This window comes from Salvelinus fontinalis, chromosome 38 (assembly GCF_029448725.1).
Source record: "Salvelinus fontinalis isolate EN_2023a chromosome 38, ASM2944872v1, whole genome shotgun sequence".
Taxonomy (NCBI): Eukaryota; Metazoa; Chordata; class Actinopteri; order Salmoniformes; family Salmonidae; genus Salvelinus; species Salvelinus fontinalis.
Genome location: NC_074702.1, coordinates 22,621,834 through 22,646,848, shown reverse-complemented (window position 1 = coordinate 22,646,848; position 25,015 = coordinate 22,621,834). Strand labels below are relative to the sequence as shown.

The 25,015-nt window shown below is 41.5% G+C and overlaps 1 long non-coding RNA gene across 2 annotated transcripts; it reads left to right on the top strand.

Moving 5' to 3' along the window:
- The first annotated feature begins 4,969 nt into the window (after positions 1-4,969).
- LOC129837105 (uncharacterized) lies at positions 4,970-23,808 on the top strand. 2 transcript variants are annotated; one of them, XR_008756688.1, is made up of 5 exons: positions 4,970-5,211; positions 7,088-7,132; positions 10,517-10,791; positions 17,140-17,385; positions 21,300-23,808. It is a non-coding gene; the product is annotated as an uncharacterized LOC129837105 (long non-coding RNA). The 2 variants fall into 2 exon arrangements; XR_008756689.1 differs by lacking the exon at positions 7,088-7,132 and having other exon boundaries at positions 4,974-5,211.
- Positions 23,809-25,015: the final 1,207 nt, after the last annotated feature.

Here is a 25,015-nt window from a genome sequence, read left to right as displayed (position 1 = left end):
CAGCCTTAAATGCTTGTTAGGCCTATTGTTTCGAAAATTGTAGAGCAGTTTCAAAATATGTTTTCCATTGATTTGCCATGGCCACAAACGTCTCCCTAAAATACTCAAAAAAAGACTCCCACTATTCTATAATAATTCAGGCTACAGGCAAGCAAGTGGCAAAACATTTTTTAGAACACAACATTGTAGAAACGAATATTAAATATAAACCTCCAGCCTACAATATAAGATCTGTATTGTATTCTATTTTATTCGACATTATGAGCAATACCTATTATGAAGGATCTTAGCAACTATGGACCAGGCCTACACCCTTATATTTGTGGTGAGGAAGTTAATTCAGATTTTTCAGCCACATTATTATACCATTAAGAGAGTGGCATCTATAGGCTACCAGCCTTTGTAACGTTGTCATTCTGAAGCACATTGTGTTCCCCATGATGACATCGTGTAGCTACGTAAAGCTCCTACACGCATGTCAGCAAATTGGGGCCTCTTTGCATTCATATTTATGAACGCATTAATTAAGCAATTAATTTGGCATTAGGGCCTACGCATCACTCTTCATCATTTCGAGAGTCCTGCTATCGGGAGGAGAAACCAGCGGCCACCGACCTGCGAGCTAACATGATCCACCGGAAAACAACTTTTGGTCAGTGAGAGACTATCTCAAAGCAGAGCCTTCTTTTGAAATATGTCTAATGCATTGGGGAAACAGATTTACGGAGCGTCTGCACCAGTGCAAAGCAAATACATTTTGTTACGTAACTTTTGTGCAGTATTTACTTACTTATCAATTATTTCTTCAATCATGATGTACCCTGCGTTTTGTGTTGTCCCACCAATCTGTCTCTTTACAAAATAAACGGGACCATTGGACCTCCATGAATACCGAACAGGGTTTGTGTAAGGCCTATATAAGCATTCTGCCCCTCAAGTTTTGCAACGTCAGATGTGCATCTGGGAGAGGTTGTTTCCTGCTCACTTGGAGTGAAATAAAGCGCTCTCACTCCTGTAAAACCACAATACATGCATTGTGATTGTTAATAGGCTATAACGTATATGGCCCATAAACATTGTTTAGTTAAGATATGAATCATGAACTAAACTTATGCACCATTGCAATTTGACCATATACATGCATCAGATTGTTCTATCTAAGACAAGGAAATAATTTTCGGAATTTAAACACACACAGACACTAAACACACACTGACATCAGAAATATAGGCCTGGACTGCATTTTTTCTTGTGTGCAAATGTGCATTGAAGTGCAATGATAAGTAGACCTGCAGTGAAGTGAAAATCTTACTGTAAAATGTATTGGCATTTTTCATTCTTAATGCTTTCTAAACCTCATCTTTACCGATTGCACCAAACATATATTATGTTTTTGCTTTTGATCCACGCGAAGGGCCTCCTTCTCTTCTCCAATTGAGCGTCAAAATTAATTTTGTACTGATTAGCATATGCAAATGAATTTTTAATTGCAGGCGTAATGACTCTTGCGTGTGAGATTTTTCAACACGCCATTTTTGTTCCTGCATGGTTTACAGGAAACATTTTTCAATAAACAGACCTGGATTACTTTGTTATTCATAAAACATTCCTACACATAATACCAAATAATGTAGGCCTACTAAATGTAATTATAAGTAGACCTGCAAGTTTGTATTTTTATCTGCATGAGGCATGTACGCTACTACTGAAACGATCGGTTGCAATTCTCTCAGCGTAATGCTATTCACACAATTCCAGAGCAGATTCAATGTTGATTATTTTTAACATTGTATATCAAAAAGTGCAAGCGGACAGGTGCAGCCCTATGCCAAATGTAAATGTAAGAATATATGTAGGTATCATTTGTAGCCTATTTGCGATAGACATATTTGATGTCCGTGTTACAGAAATGTGTAGGCGATAATATATCTCCTTGTTTCTCCGTATATAAAATACCTGACGTGAAAACTTCCTCTCGGTTGATGAATGATATAGGGGGAAGGGATTGTCTCGTGTGGCGTGAGGAGGGTGTGTGCGCGCAATGGACTCCCATGGAGTCTTGACAATATGTCCAGATTTAGGGGGACAAAAGATCGTTGAGCTTTGAGTTGCTAAGCACGTCTCAGATTCTAGCTTGCCAAGAAAAGGGTGGCAATTTATTAGCAGTGGTGAGAACTAGAGAGCTAGGTTGGACTAGGGAAATATATTGCAAAGCGCATAATTTCAAGCCCTGGCACACAAATATGATTGTTTATCGGGGAAATGTGATACGATTAAATATAATTGATAAATACGAGTGGACGTATTATGGGCAAAGTTTAAAAACAATTGAAGTGGTTTTTCAATTTCCACACCCCATGTCTGTATCTCTCTCGCTCTTTCGCGCTCTCTTTCTCTCACAGGCGCAGACACACACACACACACACACACACACACACACACACACACACACACACACATACACACACATGCATAAATATGATCGAAGTTGCATTGCACTTGTAGTCTATAATTGCCACATATTTCAATTAAAAAATAGCGTACACGCCCTAAAGAGATTGGGAGTGACCTGTGCCTTTGACCCAAATCTCTTGCACTGGCAAACCTTGCTATTGCCGGATACACACCTCTGCTGAGTTGGGCTCGTAGCCTACAGGCTATACTTTAATGTGCCTTGAAGTGTGAATAGCAAACATATGTTATTTGGGGAAATAAGGCCACAAAACCATGAGGCAAATGGTCGGTGTTTGTTCAATTTTGTTGCTTCATCTCATTTTTAATTTCTCTCCGTGCACTAATTTACGGGGCTCTTATAAACGTTGTGCCACGTCTTACCTTTGCAATGTGGCTCTATGACGCCTCGCTGTATAGGTACGGAGCTATTCGTGAAAAAGACTTTGGCTTTGTAATTTACGTTCAAACCAATACAAAATCAAACATTGTCTTTGCATTTTTAAAGTGCCTATAATCGCATTGGGAGTCTGAATCAACACGTTTCCATGCTCAGACATCGGTGACTATGAGGCTATTGCTTCACTAGAAGCAAGAGCAAAGATGGATCTCAGGCGGGTTGTCATTACGCACACATATATACACACACATGTTCTGCAAGATAGAGTTCACGTTTTCATGGTTTATATTTTTATGTAGGCCTATGTGTGTTTTCCTTGTATGTTTGGGTTTTTGTTGCAATATGTCTAATTGGACAATAAAGATGTTCTGAATCTTAATCTCAATCTATTACCAGAAGCAAATGAAGAAGGATATCATAGTCTATGGATGCACGGAATCTGGATGATATAACAAGTGTGTTGTCCTTTACCTAATGGTGAAGTCAGGTGTGGTGTCACACAAAATGAATTCATTATCAAAATCCTCCCTTGGCAATCATATTCCATTTTGTTAACCAATGCGTAAAGTCCACGAATGATTACATTATGTATTTACCAAACATTTACCAGCCCAAAAGATGGGTGTTTACTAAACTGATGGGCTAGTTGTTCACAGGAAGCTGTTCAAGAGATTAAACCCGTCAGTAGACACATCACAGAATGAGCACTACAAGACATATTCGATGTATGCGTAATTAGAGATAATTAAGTAATTAAGCACGGTGAATTTCTCTCAAATGTTAGCCTAAAATATGCTACGACTAATAGGCACCTATAAGAAGAGTGTCCATTTTTTGTGGTTTTAGGCTAAAGTGTGCAACCAGTGAGGATGTACTGCCAGGAGGGGGTTGGGAGACATGCTAGAGTTGCCTGACGAGTGATAATGAACTTGAGACGTGCAAATTGCCATCATACATTTCTGAACAATCTCTTGTCCACCACGGTCCCCGGGTTCCCATCATGCGGTCGCTGGGGGGAAACGAAGCCATTGTCCCAACCCATAGCCCATTAGCCGCTACCAAAGGACGGTTTTAGGCTTGCCCTTGGTAACCTGTGCATCGTTGTGTGCTGGAGAGAAGAAAACAAGCTTACCAAGCTAAGCCCGGGAAAGAAGCAGTAGCCGTATTTATAGTTTGATCTCTAGGAAAGCGTCCAAAATTTGGAGAGAAAGAAATGGGGACCCCTAAACACTGATAGAGAGAAACCAACATCAACTGTGGCTGACAAAGTTGTCTCTTTGGCAGTCGCGCCTCCTATTGAAGAAGTAATTTATTCAAAGGAGATTTTCCTCCCCACGATCTGATTATTATGATAATCAACCGACCTAGACCCCTTTCTTGGCTCTTGTCTGCTGGTCTGGACTCGGTGCTGACGGTAAAAGCTGATTTGCACGGTCTCACCCTGGCGATCCAGTGGTCACATTCCACGAGTCTTCTGTATCAAAGAGACAGACAAAGGGAATGGGGAATGCGCGCACTTGTTTCAGGCGCAGGAGTTAGTCCATAGTCGCAGGGGCCTTCATGTCAAACGAATATTGGTAACTAGACAAGATTACATGGAATTCATATAATCCCACAGGAGCCAGGTTCGAACACTCACTCCAACCAGCCATGACAAACTTTTTAGACTTTAGAGTCATAGAGTTATTTCACTCAATATTAGAAATGTATCCCAAGTGGATTATTGAAGCCCATATCACTGATTCATATAACCTCAATCTCATACCATTGGCATGAAATCACAAGATAATGGACGCTATGAACAGACATAAAGGATTGTGGTAGTTTAGCCTATATGAGACGAATATGTTGGACACGTGCACTCTTGAGGGCGATAACATTTACCGTTATACAAAACCATGGTTGGGAGAGATGTTGAATATATTCATATCGCAGCCCGTTTTCTTAATTTCAGAGGGGAGTGGACACAATAGAGCTGCATCGTGTCAGAGAGGCCCCTACTGTCGTGTCATAAGGGGAGGGTCTTGGCGAGGCTATATGTTTTTTGGCAGGCATGTTTAAATTCATATGCATTGTACAAGAGGAATGGCGAGCGCGAGGCACAGCGAACGGTTCACTTCGCTCTCCGCGGGGGGAGGCGAACACCATCTCTATGGGAAATAATCTCGATTATAAACAAGGGGGACCCAGCCGCGAAAAGATGAATGGATGGGGCCAGCGCGACGTCACAGCGAGCTGCAGCCATGAAGCTCAAGACCAGGCGCGAGCCAACCTACAAGCACTCAGTTGTTCTACATCTCTGGACTCGCTTGGTTGATTGTTGTGGAGAGCGTTTGTAACCGTGGCTGGCTGACACCGGGGTGAGTATGGCATATATGATTACAAAATGTATGTTCTGTTGCGTGCTATTGAAGCGGATGCGGACAACGCAGTCGTAATTTTGCATGCATGTGTAGCATAAAAGAGAACAAATAAAAGAACACGCTAGCGCATCGTTTTATCCTGGTGGGTTTGGCACTCACTGTATGCTACTTGTGCAATATCGGCCGCGATAAAGGCGTCTTTGGCACGGGTTTTCCTGTATCATTCGAATAGGCTATCAATTCAAATGGTTATGCTCATTTGAAGATTGTGTATGAACATTTCTATTGCACGGTGTCCGGACATTAGATAGCCTACAAGACAAAAAAAACAACTAGCCTATCCATTACAGCTTGGTTTAATTTTGTAGGCTGAAATTATGTTTGTAGCATATGGAAACAACCATTTCGACATATCCATTATTTTGGATTTGGGCTCTCTTGAATTTAATGACTGGAAGGTCAGGCTCACAATGTTTTAGATACGACACAGCTCTCTCCTTCATTACACTCAACACTTCACCTATTATAGTTTAATAGTTTTGCACAAACAAAGAAAGATGGGATATGGTCAATCTTAGGCTAGGGGGCTTGATAACAACCTCCATTACGCACCATGGAGTAGACTAACCATGCCCCTCACACTGCAAGGTTCCACATGCATCACACAGACAGACGCAGACCCACAGAGGTAATATAACGCATATGTCATTTTACATACCATTTCTACATAAATACTTCATGTAGCCAGATGTACTTATAAAACATCACAAGAAAGTTGTCTACATGTCATCCGCCTTTGTAATTTGCAACATAATGTTTTCTACAATAATGTAGCCTATTATTCAACTTCTATAGTTTTAAGGAAAAGTCGCATATTCAAAATGTAGGCACGGCCTTGATCAGTTGATCAATTGAGATTCGAGTCCAGATTATGAAAACGCTTAATAGCAATGGTATAAAGTACTACTGCTCACACCTATAGCGGGTGGATGGAGAATCACAAGGCCATCAAATCCGCACGTGCACGTCGAATACTCGGCCTTCTGTAGCACACGTGTGAGCGTTACGGGAGCATAGACCATGGATATGCATTTTCATTATGGTTTGTGAAGTAGTACTATATATGTGACATTGGTATGCCTGTACAGGACGCTAATATATACGTTAATAATGCGCAATAGCACATTGCGTACACATTTGTTGTCATAGGCCATGGTATGATGTGTAAATAAAGAGACTGCAGAATTATATGGAATGTAACGCTTAGCATTTTGCGGCCTAAGATCAAAAAGCGAATTGGTTTTGCACAGCCAGGTTGTTGTTTTGTTTGGTTTTATAGTTCGTGCTACATCTGTTGACATTCTATCCATAAACGTGCGTGTTTTCTTTATTAAATTGCAAATATTTTAATGTGCACATCTCTTCCAAGCACCTAGCTGGATTGTGGGTTGTGCGTAATGTATGTCTGACTCGGTTTTTGACGAGTATTGTTGAAGGCCTTGTCTAAAAATCGATCTGCCTATTGCCTATATGTCTTTTAAAGAGCTTTTGGAGATGTCATCTGAGGTGTGTCCTAGACTCGGGTCCTATCTAGCTCAGGTGCCTTTATACAGGTAGATTACATAACAACGCTCTCGTGAATTTTAGCCTACTATCTTGAACCATGTAGTGGTTTTATGTCGCCTCAACGTCATATCTAGAAGGGCAGATGCAGGCTTGAGGCCTCGTACCTGTCTGTAGGGACAATTTAAAAAGTTATATACTCAGTTCAAACGAAACTGGGTTGTTGTAATTGTTGACTTTAACCGGACAGTTACCATACGACTGCAGATGGGTTGGAAAATAAGCGTTTCTTGTTTTTGTTTTTTTTCAGGTTTCAATGGAGAGACATATAGGCGCAACAGAGCAGGTGGCATAGGTAATATAAATACACCACACACTCTTACAGTCTTAATAACTGGGCAGGTATGGCTTAGACATTGATCACTTTAACTCAGTTAAATCACTTGCACAAATTCCAAATGGACTTTAGTATGCATTGTGGGACGTGTTTTGCTAAAATCGTAACTTTTTGTAGTTGTTTCGTGCTATCTGGGATCCTTGGAACGTCCATACCTCGTTGAAGTCGAAATGTAAAATGGTTAAGGTAAAGGTTAAGGTTAGGGTTAGGTAATGGGGTATGGCTATGGTTATGGTTAATGTTAATGTTAGGGTTAGTGTAGGGATGTCCCAAGTATACTCGATAGCACCAAACTTTTGTAATTAGATTAGCCTATATGATATTATTTGTGCGTAAGAGTGCAGTGCAAGTACCCATTGAAAACTTAGTCAATTCGATTCAATAGTTAAAATATTACAAATTGACTAAGCATTTGGATATTAATACTGTATTAATCACCATTTCACAAGAGAATACAGAAATGAAATGTTATTTTACTGCTTATCTACACCTTTGCGTCCATACTTGTCAAGCTCGTCATTTTTCATTAGCAGTGGACGCTGTTGGTATAACGACGTCACAAGGTTCCAGTGTGCAGCGGTAGGCTACAGTAGCTTAGGCCCTCTGCCAACAGATTGCATGGACCGCGCCAATTACATGTGATGAACATTTAGAAATGACCTCAGTTTGTGCCTCGTGCATAAGCATTGGGACCTGGGCAACAGCATTGTGCCAATACATTACGGATCAGGTTGGATTGAATTACATCGATTCACGTCATATCTCAATGGCATACATTGATCACTTTATTATAAAGCTATAACTACGTTCTTTGTACCTAAAATACATCTACAGAAAATATGTGCATTGTGTATTGCTTCATCAAACATTTTCAATCATTCCTAAGGATAAATTTGAAGGACGTCACCAACGTCTTATCCAATGGTGAGGAGTGATTAGGTTTGTTTGAATTAATGAATGAATGGCTGAAAGAGTTATACCCCTTGGCAATTATGTGGTTGGCAAGATGCAGTAATAGACAGTCGAACCGGATCTCTCCTTGGCATGTTACTGCGCCATAGAAGCCTATCTGAATTTACCAAAGGGTAGGAGGCCTAGGTTAAACTGTTAAAACAAGAAGACAAATGCAGTTATTTTTAACAAACTGATTGTATGATAGTTAATATGCTTATCGGGGATTTTGGTGTTGAAATCCTGGCACTGAAGGCTACTAAGAGACAAGGCCGCTGTCCACTGTTGTGGTGCTGAATCTGAGATGAGCTTCGTTACAGAGGCGCAGTGTGAGTTCTTTGTAATCGCATCTGGCGCAATCTATGCCTAATATGAAACGTATTCTTTCTTACTTTATTTCCTTAAATAATGTTTATTATTATTACTTGAAATAAAGTTGGTCAAATCCATTGACATTATCAGAAGGAATCGTCACAACTGCGTATCAAACTATTTGGAATTTGCACAGTATAATAATAACAGTAATAATGATAATAATATGATTATATATATATGTAATAATATTGGTTAATAAAATGGGCTGATAAAACAACAACTTTCCAATTCCAACTCTCCACTGCAAACGATGAAATACATGGTAAATGTCATTTCTTGAAAATAACATAAAATACATGTTTTTGATTGTTTTCAATATAATGTTGAGAATATAATGTTACTTATCATTGGTGGTAGTATTATTAGTATTTATTTTATCTAATAATTTAGCAATTTAAAAATAAATCACACAACTGTCTCACATACCGTGTACAGTATTAAAAAAAACAGTAAATTATTATTATTATTTTGTTGAATTTCACATATTTATCCTGGAACAGTATAATTCTAAATAATTTCATGCATTATAAGTACAATCAAATGAATCACTGCGATAGATGTACTGATAACCCTTTATGCTTATATAATCAAGTCTTATTATTTTAACAAAGTATATCCAATATCCATGTCAGATATAATTTCAAATGATGTTGTAACATGTAAATTCACTCTCTGACAAAAAAACACGTAGAGATCAGGACATTTCTGTAACTGCATGAGTATTTTGTTTTGATGGCATTTTGTTCTTGGCAGGAAGAAATACCTTCCTGGGTGAATAGTCACTTTTTCAGGAAAGATAGTATCATTCCTATTTCCAGCATGTGTGCACGCTTTTGTTTGGTTTGCACGTGTGTGTGCTTGCGTGCATGGGTGTATGTGCATGTACCGTATGGAATATGCATGTTTGTGAGTGCGGATGCTTTCAAAGAGCCTTGCTTTGTCCTTGTGTAGCATACTGTAGTAAGAAATAATAAAGGTGGTTAGAAATCCTTATGGTGACTGGTAGATTATGAACCAAAATAAGACATTTTGAAGCTTGAATCCTTGTCCTAGCTGACAGTAAGGAGAGGATGTGTTGTCTGCCAACAGTGTGAGACTACAGGTAAAGATGTGTACACTAAAGGGGAGAATGTTCTCTTTCTTTCTCGCTCTCCGTCCATCTCTCTCCTGTCAGTCATTAGAACATGTATAGATGGGAGGAGCCTCGTTGTAGGGCTGGGCAGACAAAAAAAAAATTTAATTGGCCCTTGTGCCATGTGCCAGAAATGTGTGTACTCTGTGTGTGTGTGTGTGTGTATCTGTGTGTGTAGGTTTGCACTTGTGTGTGTTTGTGCTTTTGTGCCGTATTCTGACCCCAACATTGAACATGCCCTCCCCAATTTAGTGTGGAATCTCTGATAGATATGCAAACGCAAGAGACAAACCCTTCTCTCTGTATCTTACAGTCAAACAGTTTTAATTAAAAAAATACATTTTGGAAATGGCGTGGGGCGGCGTTTGAAGCCATTACCCTCCTATGGAGCCAGTCCTTGTGAAAGACTGCCTCACCATAGGGGTGGGCGCAGGGGCGGAGAGGAGTGGTCTGGGAAGACTGGCGCCGTAACCAGTTTGGACTGGTGTTTTGATCAAGCCTCACGCTGATTATTTGACTTTGAGGAGTCAAGGCTTTGGCTGCCATGTTACGGGCTGACCGTCCAATCAAAGGCTTTGTAACAGCAGAACATTGAGGGCGGATTGGCAGGGAAATGTTACAGTTAGTAAGTGGCCAATTGCTGATGAGTACTTTAAGCAGAGGGTCAGGAGGTTCTGGTATTTTTGTGAACTGTTAAGTACACATTTGATTAAAGTTGATTAGTTTAAAATAATCAGCATTTCTTACATTTTAGGTACTGCATGAATGTGACCAGACCTCTCCATAGAACTGCTACAGTTTACTCAGGGTGCACTTAAGTTTGAAAAGGGAAATTCAAGTCTTAATATTTCTGATTGTTTATACTGTCTTTTTCCTGATTATAGGTCAGAATCTGGCCCATGCATATCACCTGTGGCACAAGAGGATGGGCAGCCTTAGGGGTTGGTTGTTATCTTTGGTTATCTAGCTGTATGAGTGATGTACATTCTTCATAAAGCTAGATAACCGAAAGTAACAAGAATCCCATTACGCTCCTGAAAGGCATCAAGATCCCCAACACATATCCCCCATGCTGCACCACCCCATTCTACCATTCACAGCAAAACAAGCAACGAAAATGGCCGACATCATAGGACTTGGGAGCAGAAGAAAAAGTCAAGTAAGTCGTGTGATGTCATCCAATTGCACAGGTTTATGTGTGATGTGTACATGTGTGTGTCTTTTTAACTCAGCTTGACAATTACAACTATCTGGTCTCTGTTATTGCGTCAAATATATCACAATTGCCTTTGAAAATTTTAGCAGTAGATTTGAGAGTTTGAGTATTTGTTGAGTTTCTTATAAATTTACTAATTTGAGTATTCACATTTTTGAGGCATTGAGATTTTCCCCTGAGCCGTATAGTTGGGAAATCCTGATCGCTTTGAGATTTATCTCTAAAAATAATGAGTTATACACAATGCCATACACATATTTCCTCATATTTGCACATGGCCGGTGGCATTGGTCCCTCGCAGCCCAGTTGGTCCAACAGGATCACTTGTAATCTAATAAGCCCCAGATCCCTCTGTGTGGGGCTGCATGCACCAGCTTATCCTTACAATCACATGGCCAGCAGTGGTGGGCAGGTCCCAAAGAACCAACGGCAACCTGAATGGTGCTGACTGCGGACTTTGCTGAAATGCTTAACAAATTGGCCAGTCAGTAGATGCAAGTAACACCATCCTACCACTGTAGCAATTCTGTACTCGGCTGATAGGTTTTTAGTTAAGGCTGTTGGAAAACAGGTGAAATTAATAGAAAGTATGGTTGCTGATTATGGCCTCTAATGTCATATGTTATTTTGGATTGTGGAAGTTGTCCCCTGCCAGCACATAGTCGAATGGACAGATCTGTTTGAGGCCAGTTTTGTTAAGTTAGACGATTGTTTATTTGATTTCTCCCCCTCTTTCTTTCATATGGGAAGGTGTTTGATTTTGGTTTTGTTTGGGTGTTTGATTTGAGGTGACAGTTGGCTTGGTTGTGAATGTGCCATGGCAAAGCCTCCATTGCATGAGGTGCTACCATGTGGAAAGGCCTGACGGATTTGTTGAATGCCACTGTGTGGGGCTCTGTGGGGGAGTGGTCCGAGGGCAATCAACCAGAAACTGCCCCCAGTGACAGAGCCATGAGAGAGGGAACAATCCGGGCCTCAGCCCATAGTGGGGAGTAATTGGTCAATCAGATCTTCACACCTTCAATCAGCCATCAAGGCAATGATGTTGATTTCTTTTCAAGAAGAAAAAGAATCATGTCGAGTGAGGCCTCTAGTAGGATATTTCTGTCTTTTGGCCAAATCAGCCTTCCATAGCTTCAAGACATTACAGAGAAATTGGAGAGTAAATTGTATACTATAGCACCAGTATGTTTGAAAAACATGTTATTCATATGGTGATCAATGGCCTAAACAGGGTTTCAATCACATGTACTCAGCTAAATTTATACATTTGAATTCTGCTTTGATAACAAACACAATATTGACTCCAATATGGCACGTTGGACTAAACTGAAACTCCTGTTGGAGCGTTTGTATAGCAACAACACTCACAATGTCACAATCTTAGCGGGTTGTGCAGCGGTCCCTGCCTGCTGCATTGCAGGTGCTGAGTGTGACATTTGAGCTCAGGGCTCAGCGAGGGAGCGAGAGAGACGAGGGCCTTGACAGGAAGTGACAGGCAGTGATGTCACCTCCTCCGGTGGCACAGTGGTACCTGGCTCTTTGTCTGTTTTCCCTAGCTACTGTCATTACCAACGGAAGAATCCAGGGGACCTGGAACAAGGCACCAATGACTGTTCTTGGCTGTTATCTGTGGTTGTATAACTATATACATGTTAATGTGACAAATTGGCATATTGGCAATTGGCAAAGTGTTATGCAAGTAAAATTTGATTGATTGACAACATTTCTAGGTAGAGATTTCAGCAAAGTTAGATTAGCTTTCTGACATCAGTTTGTATTTCTTTTTCAGGCAGTAAAAATATGTTTTCTCTCCAATTAGCTACAGTTTGTAGGATAAGCATGAATACTATTTGAAGAAAAGATTATATGATGTCAGTAACAGATGCCCATGAAGGTGTGTGCACTGGTGCAGCTGTTTTGTTGGTGGCGATAAGTGGGATAACTGTGTGTGGCACAGTCATATCAATAACAGTCCACACTAGGGACCCTGGAGTACAGTTGCAAAACCAGGATTTCTAGAACACCAGGGAATTCATTGAAAGTTCCTGGAATTTTGCAACCCTACCCCAGAGGAAAGACGGCCTTAGCACTGCCTGCCTGAAATTGGCACAAAAACAGGAGTTCCACAAAACCTCCAGGACTCTACAGTAGCCCTGTCTGGAGTGGAAGGGAGTCAAAGAGAGAGGGGGATAAAGAGAAAGGGTGGAGGGAGGGAGAGGAGAAAGGAAGGAAGGGGAGCAGAGGGAGGGTTTGGTGGATTTGTCTTAGCTTTCAGGCACTAGGCAAGCAGATTTAGACTCCAAGTGTCAAGTAGAAAAGCAGGCATTGTGGCCGGGCCCTGGCGGCCCCACACCAGTAGACTTTACAGTCAATAGAGCTAGTCCACTTGTCACAGGGAGACAATGGGCTCCTTTACCACCATTTCAGCACCTCCGGGTCCTAACAGCCAGATGGGTTTCTGAAAAAGGCCCAGTGATTCTTACCCCTTTTCTCTGCCTCCCTTTCTCTCAACAGAACACACCAACAGAGTTTGGAAAATGGCTTCACTGTTGGGCTGGTACAGAGGGGCAGACTTTGCTATTTCTAAAGTGTCCCCCGCCTCCCTGTCGCTCACAGAGAAATTAATGTATTTCAGGCGTTAACAGAAGTCAATGGGCCCACCCAGACAAAGGAGATCAAGTTTGGTAACTTAGCAGTAACAGGTGTACTTTGACTTGGTTCGGACCACACCGGAGTTGGGTGCTATCGTTGGACCCGTTGTTCTGTTTCCTCCCTGACAGTTTCGACTTGTATGGAGATAAAGATGGAACTGCTTTATGGCTTTTGACAATCTGCTTTATATGTTTCCTCTTGGAAGTTAGTGCTGGGAGTTTGTTTGGCCTATCTGTCCAAAATCAGTCTCTTATCATTTCTCGGTCTTTGAAAATGCTTCTCAGTTTTGCTACAATTCATCATTGATTTGCCAAGAAGTCTCCAAAGGGAGACAGGACTTATGTTTTGATCTCCCTCCACTGTTGCCCCGGGAGCTAGTGAAGGGTAAACAATCCAAATAGAGAAATATCAGAAGGATTACAGAACACTATACATTCTAGCATTTAGAACAATGTGCTCAAATGGTAATGCTTTAACATAGGATGCGTTTTTTGAAAAAAACAAATATTTTTCTGTATATTTTAACAGTTAGGAAAAAGAGACTCTCAACATAAAGAGAAATATTACATTTTCAGAAGTTTGGCAAATATTGCACAAACTGAAACAAACTATTTCAGTCTTGAACAAAGCTTTTGGACAGAGCCTGACAGAGCCTCAGTCCACAGAAGGCCATTCTGGTGAAATGACTTGTCAGAACGTCATGTGAAGGGGCTGTTCAGACCGAAGCTGCTATGGCAGCCATTGTCTTGTTCTCGCTCACACACCTACGAGTCCAGAGTAAGCACACAATTTCATTGTTCCCTGAGCTGTTAATATCAGAGGCTTCATAATGGAGCCCATTCGCCATATTTGCATATGGCACTTTTCCAACAAGGACTCGGAGCGGGCTTGAAAGCTGGCCCACTTTAGTGCCAATGGCAGAAAAATGTCAAGTGCCAATTAGGAGAGGTTTGCCACCATTCAGTGGTACCCCACCCCCTCTACTACTGCCCTTCCCTTCCTCCTAACCTACTCTCTCATACTCCAAGGCCCTTCCCTTCACCCCTATCTCTACTCCCCCATTACAGCTTACAAAATAGTGCCTCCCTACTGGCACTCTGAAACGAAAGCTGCCTCCTTCCTCTAGCCTGAGAGTGAAAATAGACAGCAGCTCTCCCCTCCCCGATCAGTTTGCTCGTTGGTTCACCAAATGTCATGTATAGGCTAGGCTGGTAGCTAGTTAGTAGATTCCAACCCAGATTGGTGGAGTTAGTTTGTAGCTCTTGGGTTACTTGCATGTGTAGCTTGGCTGGAGAATGACATGGAAAAGCACCACTTCAATATGCTTGACTATTTTGTGCTAAAACAATGCAAAGGCTAACATAATAGCTCCAGCAACCTCTTCATCAACCTAGCATGTTGATACAATAGCTCCAGCAACCTCTTCATCAACCTAGCATGTTGATACAATAGCTCCAGCAACCTCTTCATCAACCTAGCATGTTGATACAATAGCTCCAGCAACCTCTTCATCAACCTAGCATGTTGATACAATAGCTCCAGCAACCTCTTCATCAACCTAGCATGTTGATACAATAGCTCCAGCAACCTCTTCATCAACCTAGCATGTTGATACAATAGCTCCAGCAACCTCTTCATCAACCTAGCATGTTGATACAATAGCTCCAGCAACCTCTTCATCAACCTAGCATGTTGATACAATAGCTCCAGCAACCTCTTCATCAACCTAGCATGTTGATACAATAGCTCCAGCAACCTCTTCATCAACCTAGCATGTTGATACTGTAGTATTGTTGTTTTTGTTATAATGAAGTTTCCCAACATTTGATCTCATACAGCAAACCATCTGTGACTTCAATAGCATATTTTAGACAACAATCCCCTTCTAGGTCACAGCCTTTCTACCACTGCATTAGATTTTATTTTCACGTGATCACATAACCTTTCATGTGGTTTTGGTTGGACTTACAGTACATTTTGGGATATTTCACATGATTACATAGGCCCTGCAAACAAAATGTCCCACAGTCGCAGTGTTTTCAATTTACATATTTGACACACATGATTACATTGTTTGTTTATTTATGTCCTCACCTGGGATATGAACTCACAGCCTCTCGGTTCAAGGCATTACGTACGATCTTCCTGCTACGCCACCAAGTCTGTATCAATAACTGATTTCACCTCTATTCCTACACTTTGTTCTTCAAAGTAGATACCAGCTTTGTTAAAAAAAAGACTCAATAATAACTATTATATTTATCATTGTGATTCAGGAGTAAGTAAATAATATGCCCCACCAACATTAGACAACTATTTAGGAAAACGCCCAAATTGATGAAATAAGTAAAGGAAATCAATGATGAGATAATAGTCAGATTAATTTAGAACTAAAATAGCAGCGCAGATGGCATTCTTGAGCTAATTGCAGAGATGCATTGTAGGTAATTAATCTGTGGAGGACTTCTGAGAATACTGCAGACTTTGTGACACAGCAGAAAGATCAGCATACTCCAAATATAGAGAGTGCGATTTTAAATCCCAGGTGCGTCACTAAGTGATCAAATGTCATCATATTGATTAAATATACAGTATTACACTATTTTAGCTGAACAGCGTACCGCTTGCCTTAAAACCCCCATATTATTTCATTACTTCCCTTACAAAAAAACATGAAAAGAGACACGTGACATTAGTTGTTCACGTGAAACAATATGTTCACATGTATTACATTTAGAGTTCACATGTTAACACCACTTGTTCACCTGTGTGGAGAATAAAGTTTTCACCTCACGTGATTTGCAGTAAAAGCAACATGGGAAATAAGCAGTTTCACATGTGAAAAACGTTCAAAAATGTAAAAATGTTGCATCCCCATGTTGTCACATTTCTTTCACGAGATCATGTTTTCGCGCTTGCTCAAATGTTTTCACATGTGTAGCTTCATGTTATCACATGTTGCTTTTACATGTTGTCACGTTATCACATTAACTTCACATAAGATCACATGAGCACATGTGAAATTCATGTGTTTATTCCATAACAGAGCTCAAGTTCTGTTGCGTCCTTGAATGAAAGTAAAGACATTTATTGTGGAATGGCTGAAAAGCCTGCGTTAGCTGGAGCAATCTCTTTTCTTACTATTGCAGATGATGTGAGTCTGAACTTAACTTCATATGAAACTTGTATGATATCAAGTATGATGTTAAAATACAGTGCAGTCAGAAAAAAGATAAGAAATCTTTATAATACAAAAGGTAATCTTGTTTGTCCAATTGAGGCCACTGTTGTTCCTCCACATACCATCTACCTAACTTACCGCCTCCTGCCACTCAAAAGGATTTCCCCCTGTTCTTTTTCTCTTTCATTCTTTCATTCAATCTCTGTGTCTATTTTTTTTCTTCCCAGTCTTGATTCTCAGATGGTTGAATCTGATTTGCATGCATTTGCATAATGAAAGTCATTTGCATGCTCAGGGGCAGACTGTACCATGAGAAAAGACATGAAAAGGTGTGTGTGTGTGGTTGCGTGTGTATACGTACATATGCATGTATGTGTATCTCGGCTGGTTAAACTGCATACTCACATTTTCTCTTTTTGCCTCATCTTTTTCCCTATTCTTATTTTTTTGTGCAGACTACCAACACCACCATGACAGAATGCTGGCAAAATGAGGCTGAAAAACAGGGAGAGGAGGAGAGGTTGCTGTTGACTTTGACTCCCTCTTCTCACCCTCCTCCGTATCGCCTCTCCCCTTCTCCCCTCCCTCGCTTCATCCTCAGCTGCCTTCCCCATTCTCCTGTACTGCGAGACGCAGCTCACGCCACCATCTTAGGACGACGCACGTTGGCATGAAATGGAAGTGAGGACCAGAGAGAGCAGGTAACAACAACAGCCTTACGCCCGCCATGCTGCATCACGCCTCCATAACACCACCACCGCCACCATCACCCCATCCTCTCTCGCTCCCTCCCTCTGCCAGGCTGGCCTTGCCTTTAAGCACCTCAGATGTGTTTGCTAATTGCAGAAATCACGAGACGCGTTGATGGAGGGGGGAGGAAGGCTGGGTTTTGTGTGTGTGCTTGCATTAAATCCCTCCTTGCTCTTGCTCTCTCTCAGGCATTCAGTGGGCATCTGTGCTCTGAACAGCCCAGTTTTCTTCCCGTTTGGGAATTGTTGTGCCATCCTCTTCACACACATGCCCGACATGGCGGCGGCTGCCATTTTGGTTGAAATACGCGGGCCGTATTCCCTGGTCAGAATAACTGAGATATGAATGTTCCACATTTAGCATATTATATAAGATAGTTACACCCAGAGACTCTCAACGAATATTAGCTAGGGCTATATTATATCATCACTATTATTATTATCATTAGTAATCAAAGACACAGTACGCTTTTTGCAATATTTATTTTTACCAAGTCTTATCATTCCTTTTTTGTAATTAATTATCCTGATTTGCTGACATGTAAAGATTTACGCTAATGACTGTTTAGTAAAAAATTCTAAAAGCAGCTCAGAGCATATCTTTAAAGGACAAAACTGTGACGTCCACGAGTCAGTGTATGCTACTCAGACAGACACTGCAGTACAACACCAACACATAGCGAAAGGGACCAGGAGAGAGTGAGTGTGGTTGAGAGACAGAGAGAGGGAGCGAGAGAGGCAGAGGCCGAATGAGAGTATGATAGCGAGGTCTCAGTAGCGGAAAGCTGTCTTTGTGTTGGTGGGTGAGGTGTTGGGGGAGCTGGTGCTGAGACAAGTCGTGTATTGTTCTCCTAAGCAAGCTTGTTGTAGCCCTCCTTTATTCCGAACAGGGAGCTGCAAGTTTAAAAAACGCTTAATAACCAAAACACCAATTAGAGTCGGCTGGGCCCGATTAAATAAGGCAGCCGGTAAACAATGTGTGCCATTGTCCGTGCCACACGGAGAGAACTCCCTTTGTTTGTGTCTGCGTACTGGAGGTTGAGACAGTGCTATCGCTAAGATACTGTACGGTGCCAGAGCATTGCTAATGGATGGGCTACTGAGTTACTACCCATGCATATGGACGGTGAAACACTAGAGTGCTATTAAGCGTGCCTCATCGCCAATCCCGCCAAGGTATTCCTCTGCATGAGGTCTACAGAGACATTGCTGTTAGGACTAGACATAATGAATTTATTAAGGATATTAAAATAAATTATAGCATCTGAAAACATATAATGTGGAGAGAGAAGAAAATCATGACAAAACCACAACATTCACATTGGAGCTTCATCGGACCATTAGCTGGTAGCAGTTTTTAATTAAAGTTGTTTTGTCTAAGTTGCTATGTTGGGGAGCCAGTCTAACAAAACATCGCATGAGAACCTTAGTAGTAACAGTGTCTAATCTAATGCAAACCCACTAATCACGGGCAGTCTCTGTAAACAGGTGGTAGATTGAGCAGGGGCCAGGGCCATTCTCAATTTACTGTGTAAATTATGCAGAGCCCAAAACAATACAAACAGTAGACAGTGGAGTGGCTGGCGTTGGGTAATGAGATGATGTGTGGCCTGTGCGGGCTGGGAGCGAGGCGCGGGGGTGGGTGGGCACAGTCAGCAGCTTGCGTCTGAGTGTGCGGGTCTGGAGGGCTGGAGTTTGGGCAGGGGGCAGACACTGTCCCGTCTGCACACACCCCTCCTGCCTAGACTAGGGGGTGGGGGGAGGCAGCTGGGACCTGGAGCACCCTCCCCCATAGCTCCAGCAAAAGCTCCAGTCTTGGGAACTTTTGTGGCAGGCAGAGGTCCCCCCAATATTGGCACGTAGGGGCCTCCTAAAGTCTGTCTGTGTCTGTGGCTCCCACTCACCCCCTCCCTCCTGTCTCCCCACAGCCTCCCACCCCACACCTCCCTCCCCACTCCCTGCCTCTCTCCCCAATGTGACGCTGGGGGCCTGGGAAGGACTTGAAGTTCACGGCCAGACCTCCTATTGAGCTGACAGGCTGACTGTTTGCTCAATTCGACTCCCTATTCAAGACTGAGCTAGAGGGGGAGTTTAAAGGGGTGTACGGTGGGGGTGTTGGTGGGGGGGGGACACCATAGCGCTGTAACTATTCATTCAGAGGGAGAGACAAGTGAATGGAGAGAGAGGAAAGGCCAGGAAGAAGATAAAGGGTAGAAGGAAGGGAGAATAGACAGGGTGCATAAATAAGAGTGAGGATTCTGTGCACAAAGTTTGCTCTGAGCAGTGTGTGCCCCCTCTCACACTCCCTTAGACTCTTAATTACCAGAGTCCTCCACTCTACTCTCTCCCCCTCTTTCTCTTTCTCTCCTCCTCTCACAATCATTCTCATCGTCCTCTATGTCCCCCTGTCCCCCTGGTTTTATTGGCCCACACGCTGTGGTTGTAAATTTACCATTAACTAGCTCATTCACCGTAGGCCACTCAACAAAAACAAGACCATGAATCCCAATAACTCAAACCGACACCAATACCCTAAACCCCTTTGGTGACACCACTTCTGTCTCATTTTACGTTTAATTAGAAATGTCCTTCCTTGACTTGTAGTTAGCCCATTGACATACAGTACAGTTTAAACTGCTATCAAGATGCTAGCTGGCATGGCTAACATGATTCTGGCTAATAGCTAATATGGCTAACATAATTCTAGCTTATAGCTAATATGGCTAACATGATGCTAGCTAGTTAGCATGCTGGCTCTACCCATTGAAGTTTTGAACCCAGAAAACCGCAAACATCATGGCTGGTTCTCTATGTACTCTATGACCCTTGGGTAAGATTTTAAGTTGCTTGTCTGAGTGGCTTTAAAATAAAAGGGCCCCCAGCTCTCAGAAGTCCCTCAGTCTCAGCTCCTACAGCTTAGGGTGTGTCACATGCTTCCTCTTTGCATTATGGCCCCGTAGTGTACCAGGCTCCCAACAGTGGCTTTCAACTTCACCCTCAATCCCCTTGGCTAGCTGGCAGTCTGCGCCCGGCACACAGAGCCCGGGCTTACCTCAGCTAAAACCAGACCAGGCGCACCTAAGGCCACTTGTCAGAAACTCCCTGATTGTTTTTGCTATGTGAAAGAGACTGTCCGTTCACTAGAAAAGATTTGAACACATAATGTACTGGCTTTATTGTGAGTTTGTTTTATTTATCGTGATGTTTTAACCAGTGGTTGGAACCAGTTCAGGGAACAGACCCGAAAACCAGAAAATAACAAAACATGTCAAGGAACGGAAACAGAACTGGGAACGAAAGTAATCTCTCCTGTTCCCGGAATAGAACTGCTATTTTCAAATCTTGAGAACTGGTTAATAATGTTATTTTTTGTTCCAAAAATATCCCTGTCTAGTATATAATTCTGCAATTCAGTAAAGTTCTGATGCTAGTAATAGCCTATACACACTCCCAATTTATGTCATGATGCTCAGCGCTTCAAACCATGCTCCTCCATGTTCACCCATTTCTCCCCACCCGTGAAAATTCAGTTGCATCATCTCTGAAAAATTAAACATGTAAACAACTAACTTGCACGTCCCATAGCAAGATGCTCTATCCGTGCTAAATGGTGAGGTAAAATAATGAGCTAAATATAAAAACTATGTCGATTTCACAGGTTAAAAAAATTACAAAAAGGAACTATATGAACCACAACTTTTTTTTCTTCAACCGGTTCAGAACTTTATTATGCTGGCCGGAACTTTTATTACAAATCCACTAATCCATGGAACGGAACAAAAAATATAGGGGTTCAGTTCAGAATGATTGGAAAATAATTTGTGTCCCAACCCCTGCTTCTAACTTACTATCTTTTTTTCCTCCAGGCAAATAATGGTCCAGAACACTGAAAGAGGGCAGAAATGACATCGAGCAGTAATCCATTGGGAGAAGAGAAGTTACCCACAAACTACCAACCCATCCCTAGTATTTGTAATGGAACAGGCCCATTACAACAATGTTCATCCACTACACTCCGACTTGTGCCCCAACATTTGAGCGTCAGAGCACTTTAGCTGCCTCTGACGTGTGGTTGGACCTCTGGCGTGGGTTTTGTTATCCAACAAGGGCCAATCAGGATTGGTTTTCTTTCCTTTCATTAAGCCAATAAGAAAGTGGGGTGGTGGCGTGGAAAACAAGAGCAAATATCTCAGGATCCAAGATGAACAGAGAAGCACTGATTCTTGATACACTGTGCTGTGAATGAGAGACATGACATGTGCTGTGGACCTACAGTATTTGCTTGCAGACTCAATAACATCTACACTGAGTGTCCAAAACATTAAGAACACCTGCTCATTTCATGACACAGACTGACCAGGTGAATCCAGGTGAAAGCTATGATCCCTTAATGATGTCACTTGTTAAATCCACTTTAATCAGTGTAGATGAAGGGAAGGAGACAGGTTAAAGAATGAATTTTAAGTCTTGAGACAATTGAGACATGGATTGTGTGTGTGCCATTCAGAGGGTGAATGGGCAAGACACACAAATGTAAGTGCCTTTGAATGGGGTATGGTAGTAGGTGCCAGGCACACCGGTTTGTGTCAAGAACTGCAACACTGCTGGGTTTTTCACACTCAACAGTTCCCCGTGTGTATCAAGAATGGTCCACCAGCCAAAGGACATCCAGCCAACTTGACACAACGGTGGGAAGTATTGGAGTCAACATAGGCCAGCATCCCTGTTGAACACTTTTCAACACCTTGTAGAGTCCATGCCCCGACGAATTGAGGCTGCAACTCAATAGTAGGAAGGTGTCCTTAAATGTTTTGTACACTCAGTGTGTGTTACATGTGAGGAAATGTTCCTTGCAATACAGATTCTTAGGTGCAAACATTTATATAATAGCATAGAGCACTTTACTACTACTACTACTACTAGTACTACTATTTTAATTAAAAGTAAATAACAATATATGAATAGAGTCCATGGTGTTTCATGGGAATGTTGTATAACAAGCTGTATAAATAACATAGACCTACCTAGATTATATGGGTTAGAATTTTTGCCAATTTTTGTGTTTATATATTATTGTTTACTAGTTGCTATGACTGACAGACACATGAATGTGAGACCCACGGCAGCAGTGAAGAATACTGCACTGCGATTGGACGGCTCCGTGTGTCATATGACACACAGGCGAATGGGAGAGCTGTTGTCTTTATACCCTATGCAACTGTTTTTGGCCTGCTACCAAATATATTGGGCAAGCCTTCAACTGAATTATTTTTGGGCGAACAATCTCATGAAATTATTGTGTGTGTGTGTGAAAGAGAGAGAGAGAACGTTAGAGAGAAAGTTAGACATTACAGATGAACATAACACATTTGATTTTTAAAACAAATTGTGGAGAGACATTTTAGTTCTAATTTTTCAATAACAGAGTTGAATATGCTGGCCCTAAGCCTCTGCCAACGCAAATCAGTGTAGGAATTACACATCTAATATTCTTGATGGCAGAGCTCTGTTTGATCAGCAGTGCGGTTTATAGGGAGTCAGCTAGGCTGCACGGGCAGAACATTCTAAACCACTAAAGCTTTCCAAGTAGGCTTTTAATGCAGTAGCCTGGCTTTCCCTAGCTAACCACGTCAGCGTAATACAAGGTACTTTAGAGTAAGACATGATAAATACAGAGAATTCAAAGGCTTCCTTCATATCCTGTCCTTGACATTATCGCACACACACACACACACACACACACACACACACACACACACACACACACACACACACACACACACACACACACACAATACACATGCAAGCAAATGCAAGCAAATGCAATAATGCAAGCACTATCATAGACTAGTTTGTTTTATATACATTTTCAGGAAGTGGCACATTTTTATTCCAATTGATAATGTATGCAAATCTTTTAAATATTAATTTGAACAATCTATTCAGCGCTTGTGCAATTGAGTTGAAGGAGACTATCTTGGTCTGATCTTGTAAATGTATTATTTTGATAATCACAATGCTATATTATCACATCTGCCTGGATAAGCTTGAAATTATCTGGATAAACTGGAAAACATTTTTAATCCGTAACTAAAAGTCACTTCAGGGATGGCTAAAACCAGTCTATTCGCATACAACAAATTGTGGTCGCTGAAGTTATTCAATAATTATATGTTTCTTGTTTTGTTTTGCACCAAGATGAAATGTCTATTCAGATATTTTTAAGCAACCGATGTTGTTTGTGTTATGCAATCTAGTGTGTATTATGTAATGCTAGATTGCACTGAATGAACCACGTGCCTTTGTATGAAAAACAAACTGTGTCCTGTCATGGATTAGTAATAAACGTTTACATTGAAAACAAACAGAAAATAACAGTTTTGTTCTATTTCTGTCCATCGTCATGAATCTATTGGCATGTAAGAAGAGAAGGTGGAAGACCCCAAAAAATCACTGACAGTATATCACAAGACATACTTGCCCTAATTTGAAGCGGTTAGCAGATTTACTGATAACTCAGAACCAGGACTGGAAGATTCTATTGCCAAATTCCACAGGATTAAGGATCTTATACGTTTAGTGTTGAGCTACTTGAGATCACAATAATCATCATAATAATTGTGATAAAAAGTCAAATCTTCAAACAATTCCAATTCAATACATGGTTGAGATGGATTTTTTTGTAAACGCAATCCATAACTGCTTTCATTTATTTTAAGTTTACTCACACAAAGAACCCTCAACACACACACACACTCGTGTGCACATGCAAACACACACACACACACACACACACACACACACACACACACACACACACACACACACACACACACACACACACACACACACACACACACACACACACACACACACACACACACACACACACAACCCTACTCAGGTGTGTAGTCCTCTGTGTACTGCATGTTACAGTGTACTGTCACCCTGAGATGTTTGAGACCACATTTGGTAAATGTGCCAACAAACGGCATATGGGCCCTCACAAGTCACTACCATTGTCATGTAAAAGAGTCTGCTGACCCTAGTGTATAGGACTGTAAATATACTGTAAAACAAATGAAATGCAACCCTAACAGCATAGGTTTATCAAGCAGCTGTTTTCATTTAATGTAAACATTTGAATGCTGCAAGCATGCCGATACAGGATTTTGATATCCACATTGGATAGTGTTGGAGTTCTGAAAGAAACTCTACTGTTTTGTATAGCTATGGCCAGCAGAAAACAAGTGGCTTTACAATTAAACATCCACTCCATGCAAATATTATAGTGCCCTTATTAACCGGGCCAGGTTGCAAATACATTATGTTCCAGGCGTTAACATCCAGTCTTTTGTGACATCTCCCCTCGCCCCCCATGTTTCTTGGCGGTGTTATCGTTCTCATAATCTAATTCACTGGTTTCTGTCAACCTGCCAAGAGACAAGTTGCATTAGCTGAGCGCTATAGGCTTTAATGAACTGAGCCGTGATGTTAAGCACATTTGAGCAATGCTAGCTACACAACGGAACTGTTGTCGGACTGATGTTGGATTATGGTCTGAGCTAGCTGCTGCTTGGAC